The sequence below is a fragment of the Sceloporus occidentalis genome, unplaced genomic scaffold, assembly GCF_023333645.1.
Source record: "Sceloporus occidentalis isolate IW3139 unplaced genomic scaffold, rSceOcc1.0.p SCAF_3, whole genome shotgun sequence".
In the NCBI taxonomy this organism is placed as follows: domain Eukaryota; kingdom Metazoa; phylum Chordata; class Lepidosauria; order Squamata; family Phrynosomatidae; genus Sceloporus; species Sceloporus occidentalis.
The window spans coordinates 217556516-217580049 of NW_028316983.1; positions in this window are offsets into that span (position 1 = coordinate 217556516).

Consider the following 23534-nt stretch of genomic DNA (forward strand, 5'->3'; position numbering starts at 1 on the left):
CTGCATCTTTAGGGGAATTGTTTCCATGTGTAAGTAATTAGCAGGATGGCAACAATATTACTTTGTCAACAGTAATAGTGGCTGGTGGCTTCCATGTCAGTCAGGTGGTGAATCTGCTCCCTGTGTTAACCCACACCTTAAGGAGCTATATAACATGCTTCCAGCAATAGGTTCAGTGTTTGGAAAAGTGCTTTAAAACTCATGCTGAAACCCAGAACTCATCTATCATCCCATTGACATGGAAGCCATCTACCACCAGAAGTCAATAGGCTGCAGGGATGGAAAGAATATTCCAAAATAGTTAAGAAATTGTTTTTTTTTTTTTTTTGTTTTTTTTAAAGGCTTCTCAGGTATTAGGAAACCCTGATGGGAAGAATCCTGGCTTGACAAGAATCTTTGCAGTTCAGGACTAATTCTGCACAAAATTTACACATATTTTGTGTTTAGAAAACAGTATATTCTGCACAGAAAATTAGATTTCTGTAAGGAAAATGCTTTTATGCAGAAAATGCTGTTTCCACCCCCCCTCCATGTGTGAACTTTGTGCAAAATGAGTCTCTAACTACAACATTTTCTGCACAAGAAACAACAGAAAATGCTCTTCTCTTCACAAAAATGCAGAGTACAATTTTTGCATAGAATATGTCCATAACTGCAAAAAACATTTGAAAATTGCAGTTATTGAAGACTTTCTTGCAGCAGAAAGAAAATCACTACCATTACTTGTTAGTTCCTCCAAGAGGAAAACTAGTAACATTCCTAACAGACAGTCCACTCTGTTATAGACGATTTGGAATTTGAGGAATATGTGCCGGGGACCAGATGTGGGGAGCTGTTCCAAGGAACCTTCACATGGCTATTTCATGTATACTATCCCTCGGAGAATGGCAAGAAATGATTAATTTCTCAAGAGTAATTTTCTGTAAAATAGAGAAGCAATATCTTTTTAAGGCTGAAAATGTCACGGCTTGTACAAAGAGTGTTCTTGGGAGTTGCATTTGATCATTTGTTAACTACTGTGATATAAAATGTAGAAAATCCATGTGTAATGTTTCAAATCTCTAATCTGGTTTAAAAGGTCAGTTGCAGCCTAAAAGGACTTGACATTTTCCCTTTAAAAATGTGACTTTTTGACTCTGAGCTAACAGCATTTTTAGCCTGAATGACCTAAAGGATAAATGCAAAAACCTGATTTCAATAGAACTGTTTAGAAAGTGGGGGATAGTCTAATTTAAAAGATAGCATTCACAGAGGTTTTTTCCATTAAGAACTCAATCGACTGAAAAAATGATTTCCTTGGTTATTCCACCATCTTTCTGTGCTTTTTGTAAATTTTACACAGGAGGGGGTCAGTGGAGTGAAGCTCAAGATGGGTAGCACCATGCCATGAAAGCAGAAAGCTGCAGACTTAATGCAAAGAAAACAAAACACAAAACCAAGGTAGCATCTTCCCCACCTCACCCCAGCATTACCCATTTGGATGGAATGCACTATCTATCTGAGCTGTTTAAGACTAGTTAAATGTTTGTTTCTGTGCACACTTAGGAATAAGTCCCCTAACCAGGACCTCTGGTAAGCAGGTCCACTTCCTAACATATGGATAATCGAAGTACAGCCCTCCAGATGTTGTTGTGCTACAACTTCAACAGCCACAGCCATATAGCAAGTGGTAAGAGATGCTGGGAATTGTAGCCCAAGATATGTTGGACCACACTTTGCTTACTGCTCACAATGGAGCCAGTCTTTTTGGTGATGGTGTATGTAATGCAAGTATTAAGTATGTAGTTAGGTATGCAATTTCTGTATATACTCAATTATGGCCCGGTACAGATGGGCCACAAGCGCTGTATCGGCGCCAAAATTAGGGTTGTAGAGCACGCATCAACTGCACACTCTGCAACCCTAATACATATGGACGGCGCCATCTTTATGTGGTGTCGTCCATATGTGACATACGTGCATGACGCAAACACGGCACCATGTCCACACCTCCAGGCGCCGCGCTTGCATCATGAGGATGTCACAGTGCACCAATGGTGCATTGATGATGTCTTCCCCGTGCGCTGAAAAGAACCCGCAATAGGTTCAAGAACCTTTTAGCGGAGTGAGCCTACGCGGTTTGGTTGCTGTGGGCTCCCTCCGGAGGGAGAATGGGTGGCTCCAGACCACCCCTTTGGGGCGGTCTGTCCAGCCCCTATAGTTCAACCTCATATATATGTTAAGGGCCAAAATTATGGGTTTTGATATGACCTGTGGATGACTCGAGAGTAAAACCTAGGAGCATTTAGCAAAGGATATAAAAGACGAAGCAATATGTGGTAGATGTGATCAGACACAGGTGGGGCTAAAAAAATGTACACATGTAAAAAAGGATGAAATGGCAAAACAAAGAAAATGGGCACTACATTAACAATGATTATGGACTTTAACTTTAATGTAATAACTTTGCCTGATTTTAACCCAGAAAAGCTGACAAACATACACAAATGTCTTATTCATATCCTCCAAAGCCCAAATTCCGCTCAACAGTCCTTTGATGGAAAGTGCTAAAGAGCTACCAATGCTGCCATTTTCCTGCCTAGGTATTCAAAAAGGTCAGAAGTGGCATCATGGCAGAGAGAGTAGAGGGGATTGGTGCTTTTTTAAAAGGTCCTGATCAAATGGGCTATGCCCTCACCTTTTGCCACTCTACTCAGAGAAGGTGATGGATCCTTCTTTTTTAAAGTACTTACAGTATAATACTTGCATTGATCTATGGATAATTTAACCTAAGTTTTGACTAAAATTTCTAGACTTATAGCAAATCTAAAGCTGTTGGTTGAGGCTGGCTAGTTTGAGAGAATGGACCTGATTTGCAATGGCACAATTTTTTGGACAGTTCCATTATGCAAGTTTCTTCCAAATAGATGGGAGCTCTTAGAGCTCAAACACACTCGTATATAGTCTCAAAGGTGCTACAAGATTCCTTTGCATACTGATATTTCACACTCACAGGCAAGAGAGAGGAAAGCACCTCTGTTTTTTGTTTTTTAAAATTTATTCTTAGTGTTTAATGTTTAATGATGATTTATTTTAGTTAAGGGATGAGGGATGGAATTTTAGTTGTATATATTATGTTTTGTTTAGATGTTTTATTTATTTGCTTATGCAAATTGTTTATGTATTTTATGTAATTGTTTATGTAATTTTGTTTAATGTTTAATGATGGTTGTATTTTAGTTAAAGGATGAGGGATGGGATTTTAGGCCTGTTACAGACCGCCCAAAAGAGGCGGTCTCGGGCCGCTGCCGTTTGCAGCGCGGAGGAGTCGCAGCAGCCAAACCGCGTGACTTCTCTGTGCTGCAAAGAAGGAGCGCGAAAATCGCGCTCCTTCCGCAACCCAGAAGAGATGCCGCAAGTGCCAAAGCGCGCACTTGCGGTGTCACTTCCGCCATGCACGTGCAGACGCAGAGCGTCCGTTATGTCAAAATGGCAGTGGCCGTGTGGAATGGCCACCACCATTTCTTATGGACTCTGTCCATAACAGGGTAAGGGGCGTCTAGAAGAGACACTCCTTTTTCAAACTGGGACGTCCTGAGGATATCTGAAATAGCGGTCTGTAACCCGCCATAGTTTGTATACGTTATTTACTGTTTAGGTATTTTATTTATTTGCTTGTATAAATCGTTTATACATTTTATGTGTTTTTATGTAATTTTGTAAGCCGCTTTAATGTTTTTGGAAAGGCAGTATATAAAATTGTTATTATTATTATGTCTCTGAATAAGGAAATATAGTCCTTCAAATCTGTTTGTGTCTCTTTTTTTTCTTATTTTACATTTCTTATTTTACCTTTTACGTCGCACCGCCATTGCCAGCACTGGAAGTTATTTTACGTTCTTACAACTCTGTCCCAGTGTCATTGCATTAGACTGGATCCATTTTCTTGTGTTCCTATGTCTCCTACTTTTGGAATCTCCTTAATGCAGTAGTGGGCAAAGTGTGCTACAAAGTGCACCTCTCTGGGATTGAAAATAAAAAAATAAAAAGAAAATTTAGGGTGATTTTAGTCATCAAAAATGCTCAAGATGGCTGTATAGCGTGGAGGGTTTGTACTCATAACATACCCCCAAATGGCAACAAGTCATCCCCAGATTAGCTGGATATCAGACGAAAATGGAAGCGGGAGTGACATGACATTTCTTCCAGTAACTTTGGGCAAGTTAGTGCAGCTTGAAGGGGAGTGGAGGCAAAAATGGCTACTGCCGCCCCACAGTTGCCCAAACTTGCCTTGAGAAGAAGACATTCGGCGTTTGATCTACTTCACTCTGAAGTGGCAGAAGGAGTCCAAGCAGTGGTTTACACTCATAGGGGATCGCACTTTTTGCCATCATGTGCTTTCTCCTAGGAGGTTCATTGAGGGAAGATCCCATCCATTGGCTGGTGAGTCATTCAATGCCCAGAGCCAAGGCTCTATGTTGCCCCAGGATTTTAAGACTGTAATGCATAAAGCCAAGAGTCATTTCATTGCTAATAATATATTTTTGTGCTTCACTTGCATACCTTTGGTTTTATAACTTCCCCATTTGCTCCTGGGTTGACAGACTGTTCACCTGATCTAACACATTTCATATGTTCTGGTGTCCTAACCAAACTAGAATCAAAGCATTTAAACAAGTTCTACCACAACCAGTTTCACATATGTCTAATATATGCATGTACACACACACACACACACACACACACACTTGTATGATGAAGTAAAATAGCTAAACTACCCAAGACATCTGACAGATGCAATTCTTTTCCCCAGTGCTGCTGTTGTCGGTTCTAAAAGAATGCTTCTGCGCCGCTGTTTAAAGATTGCGTCAGAATTCATCAAAATCGTTTACCTATCACTATAGATATGCTATGCATAATAGAAAATACCTGTAGTGTGACAAGAAGATTAGGTTAAACTGAAGCAAATCAGTGTGATAGTTTTCCATTAGCAGAACTCAAAACAGGATTGCCAACAAAGGCTGACACAGAATAATGATTCTGCTGCCATCTCACACAGAGCAGTGCATAAAGAATAAAGGCATATTTTGATATATGTAACTCCTCTTATTTTTCTCAGTTATATCATGTAAGTCAGCAGGTCTGTCTATAATTATAATTCACTGAAGGCAAGCCAGTGAAGGTTGAGTGACACTCTTTTTTCTGAGAAAAAAGGGAGCCTCATGGAAATTAAACCCTTGAGTCTTCCTTAGGCTGGAAGTTATACAAGAAAATCCTTCAATTAATAATCATTCTACATTTTGCAGAGATTTAACTTTTAACCTGAGGAATTCCCCTATGTGTCTATCTCTCATACAGAAAGTGTATCTTGATCACTTATTTTACTGTCCCCATTTGGATTTTAGAATAACTTGCAATGACTACCTGTCTCGAATGGCTCACCATTCATAATTTTACATAACTTTAATGTATAGCAACCACTACTGTTGGCTACTACTCTTTGCGAATGCATCTAAGATTCCCTCGCATCTGTTCACTGCAGTGGTATCTGGTGGCTGTTATCTCAGTGGGCCAGTGAAGATGCTCTGGGTTTTAGTCTGAAATTTAAATGAACCATTCAGTGTGATGAACATATTTTGGCTGCAGCACCTTAGATAATCCTCATAGAATCTAACATTCAGAGTGAGATTTAGAAGGTTTAGGACAGGCTGTGAGATGCACTTAGCTTTGTCCTCTAAGAAGCAGAAGGAAGAAACATGTCATAGTAGAGGGGAGGGAGAGAGAGAGAAGAGAAAATGGTCGCAGATTAGAGTGATATGGGAATAGAGTGGACGCAGAAAAGCAAACAGGAAGTTATCAAACGTATAAACTGTGCCTAAACTTCAAGTCAGTACTATGTACATCAGCAATTAGTTAGGCATGCAAAATTTGCTAACACTAACACATTTGCAACATGAAGTGATTGTCTAATTGTAGGGCTGGACCCAGAGAAAGAGAAAGAAGGAACAGAAGTCTTATATGTAAACAATCAAGACTGGGCAACACCTAGAACAACTCTGAACATTCAGAATAACATCAGAATAACACCATTCCTTTTTCCTCTCTAAATGTCTACAGGTTGACATGCATGACAGAGCTCTTTTGGCTTGAGTACTTTCATACTAGTGTGTGAAAATTTCACGCTCTTGGTTGAAGAAACAAGGTATCAGAATGGAGTGTAACAGAAATGTAGAAGTGCTATGCATATTGTACAGAAAGTGGAAAGAGATGGTTGTGGTTTTTAAACCTGCTCTGATAATTCTACATCTTGCAGTCATGCCAGATGATTGGCAGTTAACAAAAAGAGAAATATTCTTTCACAAAACATGCAGCCATACTCTGGTACAGGATGTTGTAAAAGGGAAATATAATTCACAAAGGATAGATCAATCCTGGTATGCTTTTGGGCATATCATCTAATATGTAACCCCCAGATTTAGAGTTAGCATGACTTTGAATGCAGGAGCCATAACTCTGGACAGAAGCCAGGGACATTGTCAGAGAGAGAGGCATAAAGACACTATCTGTAGCCAAAAATATAAGTTTCAATGGATGACAGATGAAACGACAAGCAGTGAAGGACTGTTTTTGTTTGCAACAGGCAAGGAGGTCAGGCAAGGCTATATTCTATCACCCTATCTGTTTGACTTGTCTGCTGAAAATATCATATGGAAATCAGGATTAGACTCAGAAGAAGTTCTTTTGAGTCTAAACTTGATCTACATATGATAAGGCATTAAAACTGGAGGGAGAAACATCAACAATCTGAGATATGCATATGACACTGTACTATTAGCAGAAAATATCAAAGATTTTTTGAAGAATTTTAATGTGGAAAGTGCAAAGGCAGGTTTACAGCTGAACATTAAGAAAACAAAAATAATGTCCACAGATGATCTATATAATTGTAAAGTAGATTATGAGGACATTTAAATAGTTAAAGATTTTCTTAGTCATTAATGAAAATGGAGACTGCATTCAAGAAATAAGACTAGAAGGGCAGCTATGAAGGAACTAGACAAGATCCTGAAGTGTCAAAATATATCACTGAATACTAAAGTTAGGATTGCTATCGTATTTCCCATTTCTTTGTATGGCTATGAAAGTTGGAGGGTGAAGAAAGCTAATAGGAAGAGAACTCATTTGAGATGTGGTGCTGGAGAAGAGTTCTGTGAATACTGTGAACTGCTAAAAAGACAAATGGATGGGTCTTGAAGCAGGTCAGGCTTGAACACTCCCTAGAAGCAAAGATTACTAAACTGAGGTGGCCTTATCATGAAAAGGAAGGACCCACTAGAAAATATGATAATGCTTGGTAAAGTAAAGGAAAAGAAGACTGCATACCAGATGGATAGAACCAATCAGAGAAGTCATGGCCATGGATCTGTAAGACGTGAGCTGGTAAGTTAAGGATAGGGTGACGTGGAAATCTCTAATTCATAAGATCATCATAGGTCGACATTGACCTGAAGGTAGTTAATAACAAATGCCTTTGAATACAAATTCCAAGAGCACAATAGCAGTGATGATTTGTTATTGCCTTCATATTCTGCACATTCAGAGCTTGAATGTTTTTTTGTAGTACAACCCTAAAATCCCCCAGCACCATGCCATTGGCCATTCTAGCTGCAGAAGTTTAGGAACCATAGTCCAAAAATAATTTCATCCAATGTGAATTTCATCCAAGCTTTGCTCTGCTTGTGTGAGCTTTAAGTAGTATTGGGTTGGTCATTCTGGACAGCAGTAGGTTAGATTAAATGGGTCTTGTTCTGAGTCACTGGGATTTTTCCTATATATTTCAACAAGAATTTATTGTTGTTTGCCTTCAAGTCAACCCAACCTTTTGGCAACTCTGTCACAGGGCTTCATTGGCCACATTTATTCAGATAAGGTTTGCCACTGTCTTCCTCTAAGATTAAAATACCTGAGCAATTTTTTCCAGCACGCTTTCATATAACATGGCAGAAAAATAGTGCTCAGAATGCTTCATATAATATGATAGCCTGTGTCAAACTGCCTGTCTGTTTGTGAATTTCAATGGGAATTTATATAGCAGAAACAAGCATGCTAATGATTTCTCCACCCATCACATTTGTTGATAAGCTGACGGTGACCAGAACTCCAGCGGAGTGGATTCTGGGCCCATTTTGTAATTACCCTATCAGTGAAGAGCATTGCCTGGGAAGAAGAAGGCAGTTGCCATCACTACAGAGAAATTTAGAGCTTTCTTGTCCTCCCAGGCAGTCACCATCTTGCCCTGTGTTTACCAATTTCACGTGTCATTAAATCAACCCTAAGACACCTTTTGTTTGACATGTGGAAGTAAGCACTGCCTATAACTTTAATGACCTTTTATGCGAATGACTCTATGAAACATGAAGCATGCCCAGCAACGGTGTTATCCATGTGTCATTTAAAGAAATATTTTAATACAGAAGAATACATCTATGGTAAAAGAAGCTGGTTTGATCAGATAAAAACCAACATGTGCAAAAGAATGATACTCTATGTAGGATGAAACATTTTAACCACTTTAAGGACAGCAGAACCAGAAAGGGCCAAATGACCTTCCCTTGGAAGGGAATTCCACAAAATCAGGGGCATTAAAAAGGGTGGGGTTGTTTTCTAGCATGCTTGTTTCTGCTATATAAATGCATGATTTTGAAAGTGCAGCTTTGTATACCAATATAGCCAAACAAACAGGAAACCCAAAACTTAGGAAAACATTTAATTGTCCAACTTTACCCTTCTAACTTTTCAAAGTGCATTGTGGCATCATGAATTTGCAATGTAAATAAACTTAGATGGTCTGGGAAGTGAGGCTTTTACTTTCTCCCTCCCCGCCCCCCCCCCCGAAAAAAAAATCATGAAAGAGGGGGGGAACTAAACAAGCAAGATTTCATTACAGAGGAGAATTTCAAGCTGTCTGGCCCCAAGCTTCATCTTCACAAACAAGAAGCAAGCTCTAGACCGTATATTTAGCTGGTGGAACATTTAGCATGCAGCATAGCACATGGTCAGGCAGCCAGGGTCAAGATGTCAAGAGCAGTGAACTGTGGCCACAGAACTGAAGTCAAAAAGTGACTGGTATTCTTGACAGGAGGGTGTGTGTGAAAAATGTTTGATGCAAATATGGTGCTTAGGATAATGGACAATATAATTTAGTTCCTCTTCTTTCAGTTGAAAGGACATCTGCATTGCATAGATGAGCTTCATGCAGGAATTCCCTCCCTCTAAAAATGTTTTATTCATTGCCTGAACAAATTAGCAAGGAGGGGTAGAGAAAGGACAGTTTTATTTTCTCTTCAGATACTTCAAGCAATGAAAGAACAAACAATGGGGTAGTTATTGGGTGCTTCCAAGTAAAGATAATGTTTTTTAAAAAAGAAAATGGGAAGGAAGAAGGATGAAGGTGTTGTTTTTGAAGGAAGACTCGGGGTTGTTTAGAAAGGAGAGGTTATCAGATGAGGGTAATGACAGGAGAAGGATAGGAGCGAAGCACAATGCTCCTGTCCTTATTGTGTCATTTTGATATCCTGTGATTATCCCGTCAATGAAGAGGAATTGTCCCGTCATTTACTTCCATTTCTTAATAACAGGATAACTCATTAATAGTGAAGTGATGGGACAATTCCTCTCATTGAAGATTTTCACACTTGCCCGCATCGCTGGAAAATCACCCTCCAAAAGTTGCTAAAAGGGGAAATGAGCCTCTGGGTCTGAAAGCTGGAGGTGCTCATTAATCATCAAGGAAAGGGAGCTCCCTCTGTAGCGTTCTTCAATCCCTGCAAGGGAAGCAGGGAGATTTCTTCTTTTTCTTCTAGACGCAAAGTTTGTGTCAAGAAGAATCTCCCTGCTTCCCTGCTTCCCTTGCAGCGATTGAAGAACGCTACAGAGGGAGCTCCCTTTCCTTGATGATTTCCAGCTATTTTTACAGAATTCTATTAGTCCTTCCCATTCTTTTTCTACTTTTTCCATAGATTTTTTACTGATTGAGCCTGTGAGCTTTTCCATTTCTATAACGTCCAATGTATCTATGAGCCATTCATCAATGTTTGGGGTTTCTTTCTTTTTCTGTTTTTTATTTTTTGCTTCATTTTCCTGGATAACTTATATTTGTGGCCAGTCTGATACTCTTGTAGACATGGGCCTTGGTTCCTTTTTAAATGGGCAGCCTTACACTTAAAATGGTATCAGAATAGCTTAAAAAAAATTATGGGCATCCATTTTAGGGGGGAAGGAGGGGTATAAATCCAACTAACTAACTAACTAACTAATAAGGTTTCTAACAATAGAAACAGTTTTCCATTTCTTTTAACTAAAATGACACTGACACACATTTTTTTCTGCCATTTCGGTTAGTCTGCTAAATACCTTGAAAGCTTGCACACATCTTGTGCCTTTTTGGCTGGCCCATTAAAGGTCTTCATGCAGGGTATTTTTCATATTGTCAGCAGGGCTACCTTTGTGTATTTTCTTGAGTTCTCAGTGATATCTTTCTTCTGTAGTTTGCAAAGAGCCTGAGCTTTGATTCAGATCAAGATAAATACCCTGTTTTATTTTGTTTTAAAAATGGCTCACTTTGGGTGCATCAAGTGCAGGTGAACAGGATTTTTCAAGAACACATCTGAGGAAGTAGACTTAAGTCTACAAAATCTCATGCTGCCACCTTCTTTCTTTAATTAGTCTCAAAGGTGCTACAAGATCCCTCTACATAAAGTTCTTCAAAATATTAGAATTATAGAGCTGGAAGAGACCACAAGCACCATCCAGTCCAACCCCCTGCCATGCACAACAAAAGCACTCCCAACTGATGGCCATCCAGCCTTTGTTTAAGAACTTCCAAAGGAGGAGGCAGGTTATTACACTGTCAAACAGCTCTTACTGTCAGGATTTGCTTCCTAATGTTGAGGTGGAATCTCTTTTCCTTTAGCTTGAATCTATCACTCCAGGTCCTAATCTCTGGAGCAGCTGAAAACAAGCTTGCTCTATCCCCAATATGACACCCTTTGAAATATGTAAACGTAGCTATCATGGCACCCCTTACCCATCTCTTGGGTGGAGTTTTTCCCCCAGCACTCCTGTCCAGGATTCTTTTAATGTAGAAATACCAGATATTGATTTTGGCATTACAGATGCCCAAAGGAAATCTAGCAAGTTTCCTTATATCAGATGACTATTTATCAAAGTAACCTATAGTACTGTCTATTCTGATAGCATTTTCCCCAGGTCTCAGGCAAAGGCCTTTCCCATCTTTTACTACTTTATCCTTTTTAAACAAAAGATACCAGGGAGTGAACCTAAGCCCTTCTCCATGTGAGGAGTGTGTTGTTCCACTGGGCTACAGCCCAGCCCATTTCAGATGGGATTTATGAAATGCAATTAAGAGAGCCCAAGTTGAAAAAACTGGGTTATGTATTTTATGATGTTCATGGTCCTTCTGGTGTTTTACAGCTCTGCTGTCACAGGCCAGCTGTCTTGTGCACTCTTGCATCTAAGCCTTAGTTCTGAATTTCCCCTCAATGTATTCTGTACCCACCTTAATAGCTGTAATGGCTTATATTGGGTTTGAATCGCTTATGCTGATAGTTCAATAGAAAAAAAAATGTTATGGACCTGCTTTTCTTTATTCAAAAAGAATAAATTAAGTATTCATAGCCTTGCTTTAGGGTCACTGTTTTATAAAAAAAATCTATTGAAGGGGGGGGGGGAGCAGAGAAATAATTATATATTAGATGTCCTTTGCTTTGCAATTATTCTTGCTCTTACTTTAAAATCCCCTGCAATCATTTTTTTCATCTTTTCAAGGGAGAAAAATGTAGGAAGATAGTAAGTTCCCAACATAAAGAAGCCACTACTGATGAATGGCAAATGGAGAAAGGGGAAAGAAGTGACATGTAATGAGCTATGCTAGTTTTACACAATATGTAGTAAGAGAGAATTTTAGCCTTTGGCAATATGAGCCCTCATAAATGACAGTACTGTGAAAGGCCAGCCATTCAGAGCATCAGAAGATCAAGAGTCATTCCTTTGGTATAAATAGCCATTGGAGATACCTGAGAATTTATTTCTGGTTACACTTCTGTCCAATGTTGTAGCCAAATATATTAAATTAAATTTTTGGTCTTCACCACTGTCATAGTTTTTGTACTTGGCTCATAACCAAGATTTTGTTCTGAGGCAGTGTGTTGTCTTATTATGCCTTTTTGTACTGTGCTTGGGTGCAGCTGCACTGTGGAAATAATGCAGTTTGACACCAATTTAACTGCTATGGTTCCATCCTACAGAATCTTGGGGTTTGTAGTTTTGTGAGTCACCAGCACTTATTGGTAGAGAAGACTAAAGAACTTGTAAAAATAAAAATCCCAGGATTTTATAGCATGAAGTAAAATGAGGACATTGTCCCCTAAATGAAATTTCCCTCAATTCCCCAAAATTTCTGGCATTGCAAAGAGTGTGACTGACAATGGAACCGATAACTGTTGTGTGTCACCTTGGTCATTTTGCCTGCTTGTTTTCTTGAGATGCTTAAACTGTATTTCTAAATGATCATCTGAAATTTTAAGTTACTGCAATGCTATAAATTTGGGGACTGAAAGATTTGTGGGGAGCAAAATTCTTATATGGGACAATGCATTCATTTTGGGGGGAGAGGGGGGCCCCATACTTGCACTCTTGCTTCTGAGCATGGAGTTCATTGGGGCAGTGGTATTTGGGGTTTGAGATTAGATAGCTCATTGACAGACTTCATGTCCCAAAGCAACACTGCTTTGTGTGTTCTGATGTAGATAAGAGATGGTGGGTGGGTTGATTCCTTTTCCAAATACTTTATGTCCTGGCTAGTGTCAGGTTTGTGGGAATTTTCTTGTTTTTCACTAGCCCCATGTAAGCTACTAAAGCCAGGTGTTGGGGGATGAAAATGGTAGCTCAAGGGTGGAACAAAATGCTTAAATTCTCTCGATGGACCACACACTGTGATGACTTGCATCTGTGCATTATTTTACATCTCACACTTAGGCCTGATACAGACAGGCCAAAATAAATCTGCTTCGATTCACTTTGGAGGTATGCTGTTTAAATGATACATGCATCCTAAGAGTCCAGAAGCCGCACCAAAGCCACGCTCCAGTCCTAAGGACTGGAGTGCAGCTTTGGTGCAGCTTTCAGACTCTTAAGACTCATGCATCATTGAAACACCATACCTCCAAAGTGACTCGAAGCAGATTTATTTTGGTCTGTCTGTATAGGGCCTTACATTTGTTTTTCAGGCCACATCAGTTGCCCTAGTGTGATTCTAAGGAATTCTAGTGTAAGTATGTGTAGTTTGATGGAACCTTTAGAATTCTCTGCTAGAGCGTTTTAGTTCTTGTCTTAGATTATAGGAGATAAACTGATTTGGCTCAGAAACAGTCTGGGGGAAAGCTGAAGAGAGTTCTGCAGAGCAAACTAGCATTTCACGAGCATGTACGCTTTCAATTGTTGATGTTGTTAATTGCCTTTCAATGAGCCCCAACTCATGTGGTCTTCCTTTCTTTCTACTTCCCTCTAGCTTTCCTAGCATATTGTCTTTTCTAATGAGTCCTGCCTTCTCATGATGTGGGCAAAGTATGACAACCTCAGTTTCATAATCTTGGCTTCCAGGGAGAGTTTAGAATCAATCTGTTGCAGGGCCCGTTTGTTTGTCTTTTCAATGCAACTTGATCATTCCATTGAGAAAGCATCTAGCAATAATATTCCTGGAGGAAAGAAAAATACCCATATTGATAAACTGAATGAAGTTAGTTACACTTCTGTCCAATGTTGTAACTAAGTTGTTCTTTTCTGCTAGAACTGTGTAGTGATTTAATCAAGTTATTTCAGCTGTTTTGCTTAACTTTTGCAAACCATAGATTCTAGCTCCCCATCCCTTTTCCTTGTACCTGCTCAAAAAATCATCTTTTTGCCCCTGCAACAGTAAAAAGTATATCTATTTTAAGATACAGCTACTAAGTCACTCCTCAGGAACAGTTGTTAAGAGATTAGCAACACGAAATACTACTGCCAAGGAAAACTGATATAAATCTGCAAAAAAAATGTTTGGATGGGGAGTGACTATTGAAAGCTCTAGGAAATACCATTTTCTGAGTCAGGTTGCTGCTAATATGACTTGCCTCCAAACCAAGATACCATATGTGCTGTAGCAGGCTAGGTGATCACAAGTCACCCTACCATCCATATCACCCAACCTATGACTGGTTAGTTGTATGTTTAAGTTGCCAAATAAGCAACATTCCTAGCAGTGCTGGATAATGGTTTCCATGTCATTAGGCTTGCTCTATATTTAGAAAAGAATGTAAATAAGTCCTCTAAGGTGCTCTACCCTGCCCCTCACATAGGTTCAATACTTTTAAAGTTTGGATTAAAACCCAGAGTGGATTCATTACCACACTAACCTGCCAGCCGCCATAGTACAAATGCTTGAGCTGAAGAGTGTATCTTCTCACAACAAATCTTGGGAGGTGTGAGAGTGCTGTTTTTATTTAATTGCTCAGTCTAACAAAACCTCTTTCCATACCTACCTCCCACTCCTCAAAACGCCATTCTGGGGACTATGTTCATTGTTTCTTTGGTGAATAGTCCTCACTCCAGTTCAACTGATTTCAACAACAGGAAACACTGCATCCCTTCCAGCCTAGTGTCAGTGTTTGCTTTCTTTCTGTCAGAGAAATAGAAATAGAAGAATTGTTCATAGAAGAACAAACTAGGGAATGGGCTAACAGGAGGAGGAAAAGGAGCAGGGGAAAACAAGAAGTAGCAAAGGCAAAGCTACAAAAGTAGGAGATAGGAAGAAAGTGATATATACATTACTAAACGCAGAACATTATCAGCAAGAAAGAAGTGGGCTAGCAAGAAGGAGGATTGTGGGATCTGTATGACTTTATCACATGAGGCTAGAAAAGCAGGATGTTAACAAGATAAAAGCATATTTGGTTGGTACTTATCGCTCAATGCATTCCATTAATTACTGTAGTGCATCTTTTTATTGATGGGCAGAACCTGTCAACAGGCTTTCGATCTCACCACTATTCTGTTTCTGCCTTTGTGTAATAGTTCCCTTCCTCTGAAGTTCTGCTTTTCAGGCAGTCACATGGCATGAGTGGGTTTGATTTTGCTCCTGTCCCTATCTCCCCTGCAGCAACTGCAGTCACCAACACCTTCCTTAAACCAGCTGCTAAGTGGACATTCACAAAGCAACTAGCTTCAGGAAGCAGTTGGCTCAGCAGCAATCACTAGTTCCCCACTTCTTTCTCCTCAAAGCATTTGGCAGAAAAGAGATCATGCAACCAAAAATCACCAAAGTGCTATCATGGAGGAAAGTATGGTAAGAAATGATGTGAAACCAGAATTCTTAAAGTAGTACAATTGTGATGGGACAGGTTGCTAATGTGATAAAGTCCATAGTCCAACAGGTAACATTTCCAAGCTTTGTTGTCTCTAGAATCTAGACCAGCTGTCCCCAATCTGGATAGATTGGACTAACACTCCCATAATCCCACAGCCATATGTGTGACTATGACTCCTAGAATCCCACAGCCTCCCAAAATCCCTCTGATGCATTTGACCATGATGTCCATGAGCCCATAGCAAGAATATGGGAGTTATAGTCTAGTATGGAAATGGAACCTGAAATGGAGAGCTCAGGACCTGTGGGTTTAAGTATTAATGCACCTTTGATCCCAGATAATCTTAAAGGACAATAAGAGCCAAAAATACTATTGTGGGGAACTGAATAGCTTAATTTCATATATTCAGTGGAATTCATCCTCAGGGCTTCAAAACCTTTTTTGCTATGAAGGCTGCTCCCCTCTCCAACCAAAGTCTGTCAGAGCATGGACCTGAGAGTGGTCCCCTTTCATCTCTCCCTACCAGTCATTTTTCTTTTTCTGTCTTTCTGTGGAATGGGTGAAATTTCTACAATGACCTAGCAAAGCACATGAAATTTAGCTATAGGAAACATATGGTCCCTGAGTTGCAGCTTTTCTGTCCCAGTTTTAAATGACCTTCTGCTTGTTGTGGTGGTTGTGTGCCTTCAAGTCATTTCCAACATACAGGGTCCTAAAGCAAACCTATCACAGGGTTTGTCTTTGCCTTCCTCTGAGGCTGAGAGAATGTAACCTGCCCAAGGTCAGCTGGTGGGTTTCCATGGCTGAGCAGGTATTTGAATCCTGGTCTCCAGAGTTGTAGTCCGTTGTTCAAACCACTACACTACACTAGCTCTCTATCTTCTGTTACAAGATTTTAATTTCCATTTTTACTTTTATATTAAAAAATACAAAGTACTGTATCTGAAAACTGCATGCCAAGTGAGACTGGCTTTAAAATCTAAGTAATGTTGTGGACAAAGTATGGCATATCTTATTTTCAAACCAGGGACAATAATTAATTTCAAGAAGAATTTCTTTCTTTCTTTTTTAAATGTCAATCTCTTTTTCTAACAACATTATCTTGTACCTTTGGGCCCTGGTAGATTTTATGAACATGATCCAAATAAATTGGCTCTTTCTTCCTTGGTGGCTTCTTTAATTATTTTGTTATTATCCAAGGAACTAGTTTAATTTAAATGAACACCGTCTTCTACTTACTACTACCTAGAGAAAATGGTGGCTTAGAATATACTGTTTTGTAGTTAAAGCCGATGTAGCTGTGTTTTGATGCCTGGATTGGTTACAGCAATCTATTTACTAGCAACAGAGATCTGTACTAGAAATGATCTGTGGCAGGGAGGGGGGTGTAATTGTGTGATAGGGATCAAATAAACTTGCCCCTTATCATTGGCCTTAAGCATTATTCTGACTGATGCTCAAAGATTCTCCCTATTGTCATTATTGGAATCACTAGGGGGTGCGGACTGCACCAGATGACACCACTGCTCCCCAAACATCTCACTTGGCATTCACCTGCACCCCTTTAAAATGCTGAAGAGATGGTGAGTGGGAGGAGAAAGGATGAGCATATATAAATTGACCTCATGTATAAGTCAAGGGCAGCTTTTGGGGCCAAAATTATGGATTTTGCCATGACCCATGGATAAGCCAAAGGTAAAACTTGGAGGCTCCCTTAGTGTGCATATGTGTGCACACAGCAAGAGGGACTCTAATAGAGGCTTTTTGCTTCAGCATTTCAGCTTTCATTTCATCCTTCACTCCCCAGACAGCGGTGGCTGGCAGGCAGGAGAGGGACTCTGTAACAGCAATTAATCACCTAGGAGGGAAAGAAACTGCTCTCCTCACCACATAGGGAAATCTGAAAGAGCTGCTATCACATTACCATAATGAACCATGAATAAGTCAACCTGGAATTTTGGGGTCAATTTTTGGGCATAAATTTTTTGACTTAAAGTTGAGTATATACAGTATATATACACCAGGATAATCAAGATGAAGATGTCATTGTTGTGCAACCAGCTAAAGGAACACAGTGGGACACTTCTCTGGTACATTCACCCGCACTATCCACCAGCCAATAAATGGCCATGTTGGAAGGATGAGCAGAAGCTAAATGGTGTAGTGGAGTGAGTTGGTGTTGCATGTTTGGTAGAAGATGCCAGCTTATAAAATAAATGAAAATGGGAGTTACATGGTTGTATGTTGGACAGTATGTTGTTGTTGCATGCCTTCAGTTGTTTCTGACTTATGGTGACACTAAGGCAAACCTATCATAGGATTTTCTTGGACAGTTTCTTCAGAGGGAGTTTGCCATTGCCATCCTCTGAGGTTGAGACAATGTAACTTGACCAAGCACACTTTATGGGTTTCCATGCCTGAGCTGAGATTCGAACCCTGGTTTCCCAATGTCCTAGTCCAAAACCTGAACCATTACACCACGGGGCCCTCATACTTCTGCATAAGTTGCTGACAGGATGGCAGCCCTTTGCTTCTTGGTGCTAAATTTCTGATTAAACATTTGGTTAAGTTCTCTTTTTTAAAAAAATCAAATGAAATTCTCAGCCTTCTGTACTGGCCAAATTCAGCCAGTACAGTCATTGCCAGGATGGAGAGAATCATGGTGTTCTTGTCTGTCATTAAGGTGTTAGAGGTAAAGTGCTGGTCAGGTAAAAGAGTTCCATGATTTTTAGGGCAAACACTAATTCTGCACTACAAATATGACTGAACACACAAGGAGTCTCTGATAAGGCATGCTTATCAAATTTGTATATGACACCAAATTAGGAGGGATAGCTAATATCCCAGAGGACAGTATCAAAATTCAAAATCACCTTAATAGACTCAAAGGCTGGGCCAACGGTAACAACATGAATTTTAATACAGAGAAATGTAAGGTAATGCACTTAGGCTGAAAAAATGAAATGCATAGATATAGGATGGGGGACAGCTGGTGTAATGAGACTATATGTGAAAGGGATCTAGGAGTCTTAGTAAACCACAAGTTGAACATGAGTCAGTGGTGTAATGTGGCAGCTAAAAGGGGCCAATGTGATTCTAGGCTGCATCAATAGAAGTACAGGCCCAAAACAGATGGACCGGAAGTGCGTGTCAGCACCGAAATTAAGGTTCCAGACGCATAGCAACCTCACACTCTGGAACCCTAATACGTATGGATGGTGCCATCTTTACATGGCGCCATCCATACGTGGCACACATGCATGATGCAAGCACAGCACCACATCCACACCTTCAAACGCTGTGCTTGCATCATGAACACATCACAGTGTGCCAGTGGTGCACTGATGATGTCCTCCCCGCATGCCCAAAAGAACGGAGGGAGCCCACACGGTTTGGTTGCTGTGAGCTCCCTCCAGAGGGAAAATGGGCAGTTCCAGACCACCCCATTGGGGCAGTCTGTCGAGCACAATAGTATCTAGATCAAGGGAAGTAATAGTGCCACTCTATTCTGCTTTGATCAGGCCTCACCTGGAATACTGTGTCCAGTTCTGAACACCACAATTCAAAAAGGATGTTGAAAAGATGGAGCATTTCCAAAGGAGGGTGACTAAAATGGTGAAGGGTATGGAAACCATTCCCTATAAGAGAGCTGGGTATGTTTAGCCTTGAGAAGAAAAGGTTAAGAGGTGATATGATAGCCTTGTTTAAATATTTGAAAAGATGTCATATTGAGGATGGAGCAAGCTTGCTTTCTGCTGCTCCAGAGAATAGGACTCAGAACAATTGCTGCAAGCTACAGGAAAAGAGATCCCACCTAAACATTAGGAGGAACTTCTTGACAGTAAGAGCTGTTTGACCCACTCCCTCAGAGTGTGGTGGAGTCTCTTTCTTTGGAGGGCTTTAAACAGATGCTGGAAGACCATCCGTCGGGGGTGCTTTGATTGTGTGTTCCTGCATGGCAGAATGGGGTTGGACTGGATGGCCCTTGTGATCTCTTCCAACTCTATGATTCTGATTCAAACTCATGCTTTACAGAGGCTCTCAAAGCCCTGGGCCCACAGAAGCAAAGCTTCCAGTTTTACTTCCTCATACTATTCAGTGGTTTTTTTAATTGAATAATTGTAAATTTAGGAGCAATTATATAAAAAAGCTAATGCATGGCTGATTTCAGTGATTCACAGCCTCCTGCTGATACACAGAACCAAATCTGAAGGACCAAGATCATATAAGCTATTTCCTCTGGTTATGATTATGTGCAGGGTCAAGAGAAGAGAGAAATCTTCATGTGGCATTTGTGTGTGCAGATCCCTAGATTCAACTATGTTATAATAATACACAATGTTTTCTCACTCCAAAGTTAATCTATTTTTTTCTGAAATAAAATTTAAAATAATAATAATAATAATAATAATAATAATAACAATAATACACAGGATCAGAGCTCTTCCCATAGGTGTTGAATCCCACCCCCTGTGAAAAAGCCTGGCCCCTGACCAACTAAAGTACATCATAAACTATATGAGCATTAAAACAAAAACCATGCAGCCATTTCTACATCATAAAAATGTGATATAAATGCAAATTGTATTTCATTTCCTGAAAGTTTCAAACTGTGTGTGCGTGTGCGCGCGCGCGTGTGTGCGCACTTGTGTGTGTGTAAAGCCCAGATGTCTTGGAAACAACTTTAATCTGTATATTTTGGCTGAGTTTCTCAGTAAAGTATCCAGTGCTGCTACTGTTATCAAAGTGAGGTTACCAAAAAAGAATCTGAGCAATCCAAAAAGATTAAAGGTAGTCACCATTTATGTCAAATGCCATATGAATAGGCTTTTCTATATGGGATGCAGATGTGAGCAAAAGTAAAATAATAAAAGGTGCACAATGACAAATGAGACCAGAACTACAGAGCATTTCAGGTATTAAAACAAGGCATAAAATCATAAAACTTCATAATTAAAGCAAGCATAGTATCAACCTAGTTGCGTGTTCTCTAACATTATGATCAGAAAAGGTGATTATTCAAAATATTATCGTACTGCTTCAGTGTGTTGTCATGTTCACTCTAATGACAAATACACCTGGGGTTTTCAATGCTTGTTGTTATTGTGGATTAAGACCATCTGGTGCTTTACTGTAGCTTGAGGGCAAAACTCAGGGATGGATGAGAATTTGGGGCTATACAGATGGGCAGCATGCAGCTACCCGCTTTTGCCCCAGATCAGTGCCACAGCAACTGCACACAGTGGCACCGATCTGTTCCCTGGAGGGAACAAAAATAGGCCACCCCAAAAAGCCTCCCCAAGCAGCCCTTTCCACGCTGTGCCATTTGGGCGCTGTGCCGGAAGTGTGTCATCATGGCATGCACCATCTAGAAGAGCGTGTCCTAAAATGGCATCCAGGCGGTGGCATAAGGGCTTGGAGTGTGCGGACACTCAGCCCTTCACCCACGCACAGGCCAGCACAAAGTGCCAGTCTGTATAGCCCCTTTGTTTACATTTTTGTTTTCATTTCTCAGATCAGAATTGAAGGAAATGTACACATTTCATTTTCTTCAAAATTAAGAATACTTGCGAGATTTTTCTAAAGTTTTTTTTCTTTCTTTTAAAATGAATATGGGAGAAAGAAATCAGCTTCTCCCATCTAGGCCCTGTGGTTGACCCCACTGACACATGCCTTAGTTATATCCCATGTGGATTACTATAATCTGTATTCTATGGGGCTGCCTTTGAAGAGTGTTTGGAAACTTCAATTAGTCCAAAGAACTGCAGCCAGATTGTTAACAAGGGCTGGTTACAGGGTTCATACAACTCCATACAATATTTTATTTTTATTTATTTATTAGAGTACTTATACCCCACCCTTCAGCCCTAAAGGTTATCAGAGCAGCTTGATTGGGGACACAGTTCAAGTGGTAGCATACTCTACACCCTATTGCTATGTATGTTCATAGCTGATATCTAAAGTCAGGCATGTTTTAAAGAAGTCACAATGGCCTTTAGAATACTAGAACGTTTCACATGGGAAGGGCACAAAAACATGAGGAAGACTTAGATAGCACTAAATAAAGGTTAAATAGGTTTGGTGATCATTCCATCTTCCCCTATGCTTTCAGCATATCCTCTCACAACAGGGACTGAGTGAATCTCATCACAAAGTAGTTAAAGATCATATTTCCTTCTCACCCCGGGCTATGTCCCTATTCATCCCTTCCCATCCAACCATCCAAGGGTTGCTTCAGATCTGATCAATGTTTTCTCACTCCAAAGTTAAAGCCAACCACTGTTCTGGGATCCTCTTATTAATTCCCTGGGAAAGCCATCAAGTCTTTGTTATACTGCAAGACAGCACCAAGTACCCCTATGAAATTACAGTTGGCCCTTCTTATACACTGATTTTTTATACACGGATGCATGCATCCACGGTTTGAAAATGTTCCAAAAAGTATAAATTTCAAATATCAAATCTTGATTCTCTATTTTTTATAAGGGACACCATTTTGCTATGTCATTATATTTAATGGGATTTGAGCATACACGGATTTTATTATACACGGGGGATCCACTGTAGATATAAATATCAGCCCCGGACATAGCATCCTTGAACACAGTTTGTGCTCAAAATTTGCCCATGGTCCCTGTGTGCACAGAGGGTCTTTCTCACTCACTGGAGCTTATCCCATGGTTTACTAAATCAATTTACCTCTATCCAGCTTAAAGCTTAATTTAGGCAGTATCCTGATGTTATCAGAAGGTTTTTGCCACTGAATTTGCCACCCAAATACATCCTGAGTGCACTCCTGCTACCAGGAGCACTCATCGCAGCTCTTTTTGGATCTGGGAGTTTTCCAGCTTAAGGAAATGGCCACGTGAGAGCTCCTGGAAGTGAGGATGGAACCAGGCTGTATTCGAGTGGCAAATTCAGTGGCAAAAACCTTCTGATAACATCAGGATGCTGCCCGAATTAAGCATTGCGGTGGATAGAGGTAAATAGATTTAATAAGTCATGGGATAAGCTCCACTGTGTCTCCTGCAGATGCAATATGAGGCCTGTACCATTGTCTGTGAAATCCCCTTTTCAGGACTGCTAATTATCACCCCTTCTGATTCCTAATTTCTCCCTATCCAAGCCTTTACACCTTAGGGTTTTGTTGTTGTTTTTTGTCTGTGTGTGTGGGGGGGGGGTTCGGGCTTTGTGGCCGTGTTCTATAAGAGCTTATTCCTGATGTTTCACATTAGAACATGGCCACATAGCCCAAAAAACCCACAAAAAACGATGGATGCTGGCCATGAAAGCCTTTGACTTCACCTTTACACCTATCTTTCTGTTGTCTCTGTATGGTTCTTAAAATTGCATTGGATTTATGTGTTTGCATGCAGATTTGCACATTTCTAAATAAAACTTGTTTATTTATCAACACTCTGCATTTAGTACTGGTATATATAGGTGTGAAAGATCCCTGAAGTTAACCAACCTTTTGCAGGCCTCCTGTTGAGCTAGTAATACCCCCCCCCAAAAAAAAATTAAGTAGATACTGTCACTGTTGGTGGTGACCCCAAGTCCCCCCCACCTTTTTGGGTAACACAAGGTGATGTGACTGACCCAAGGTCATACAGTGGGTTTCCATGGCTGAGTGGGGAATCAAACTCTACTCTATAGACTTGTATTCCAAACCTCAAACCACTATACCTCACTGGCTCTCACTTATGATCTATTAAGCCCTATATGATTCATGTCTTGGCTGTCTGAAGGACCATATACAGTCAGCCCTCTCCTTACGCAGGGGATCTGTTCCAGACCCCTCCGCGTAAGGCGAATTCTGCCTATGCTCAAGCCCCATTGGAAACAATGGGGCTCGTGGGCTTCGACTTCCGGTTGTGATGGCGCCTCGCTAAGATGATCTCTGAGACAGCTGCAGAGACGTCTCACCCAAAACAGTGCCTTGGACTTAGGAAGACTCTTCTGTAAGTCCAGGAAATTGCCCTGACTGTTGGGGCAATCAGAGGGGGCTCGACGGAGGACCTTGCTGTGTATGGACTGAGGTTTTTCTCAGAAGAAGTAAGTCTGACCGCTACGTGGGCAAGACTGAAGAAACCATAACAGGGGTCTGTGAGAGCAATCCACGCAAGTTTTGGG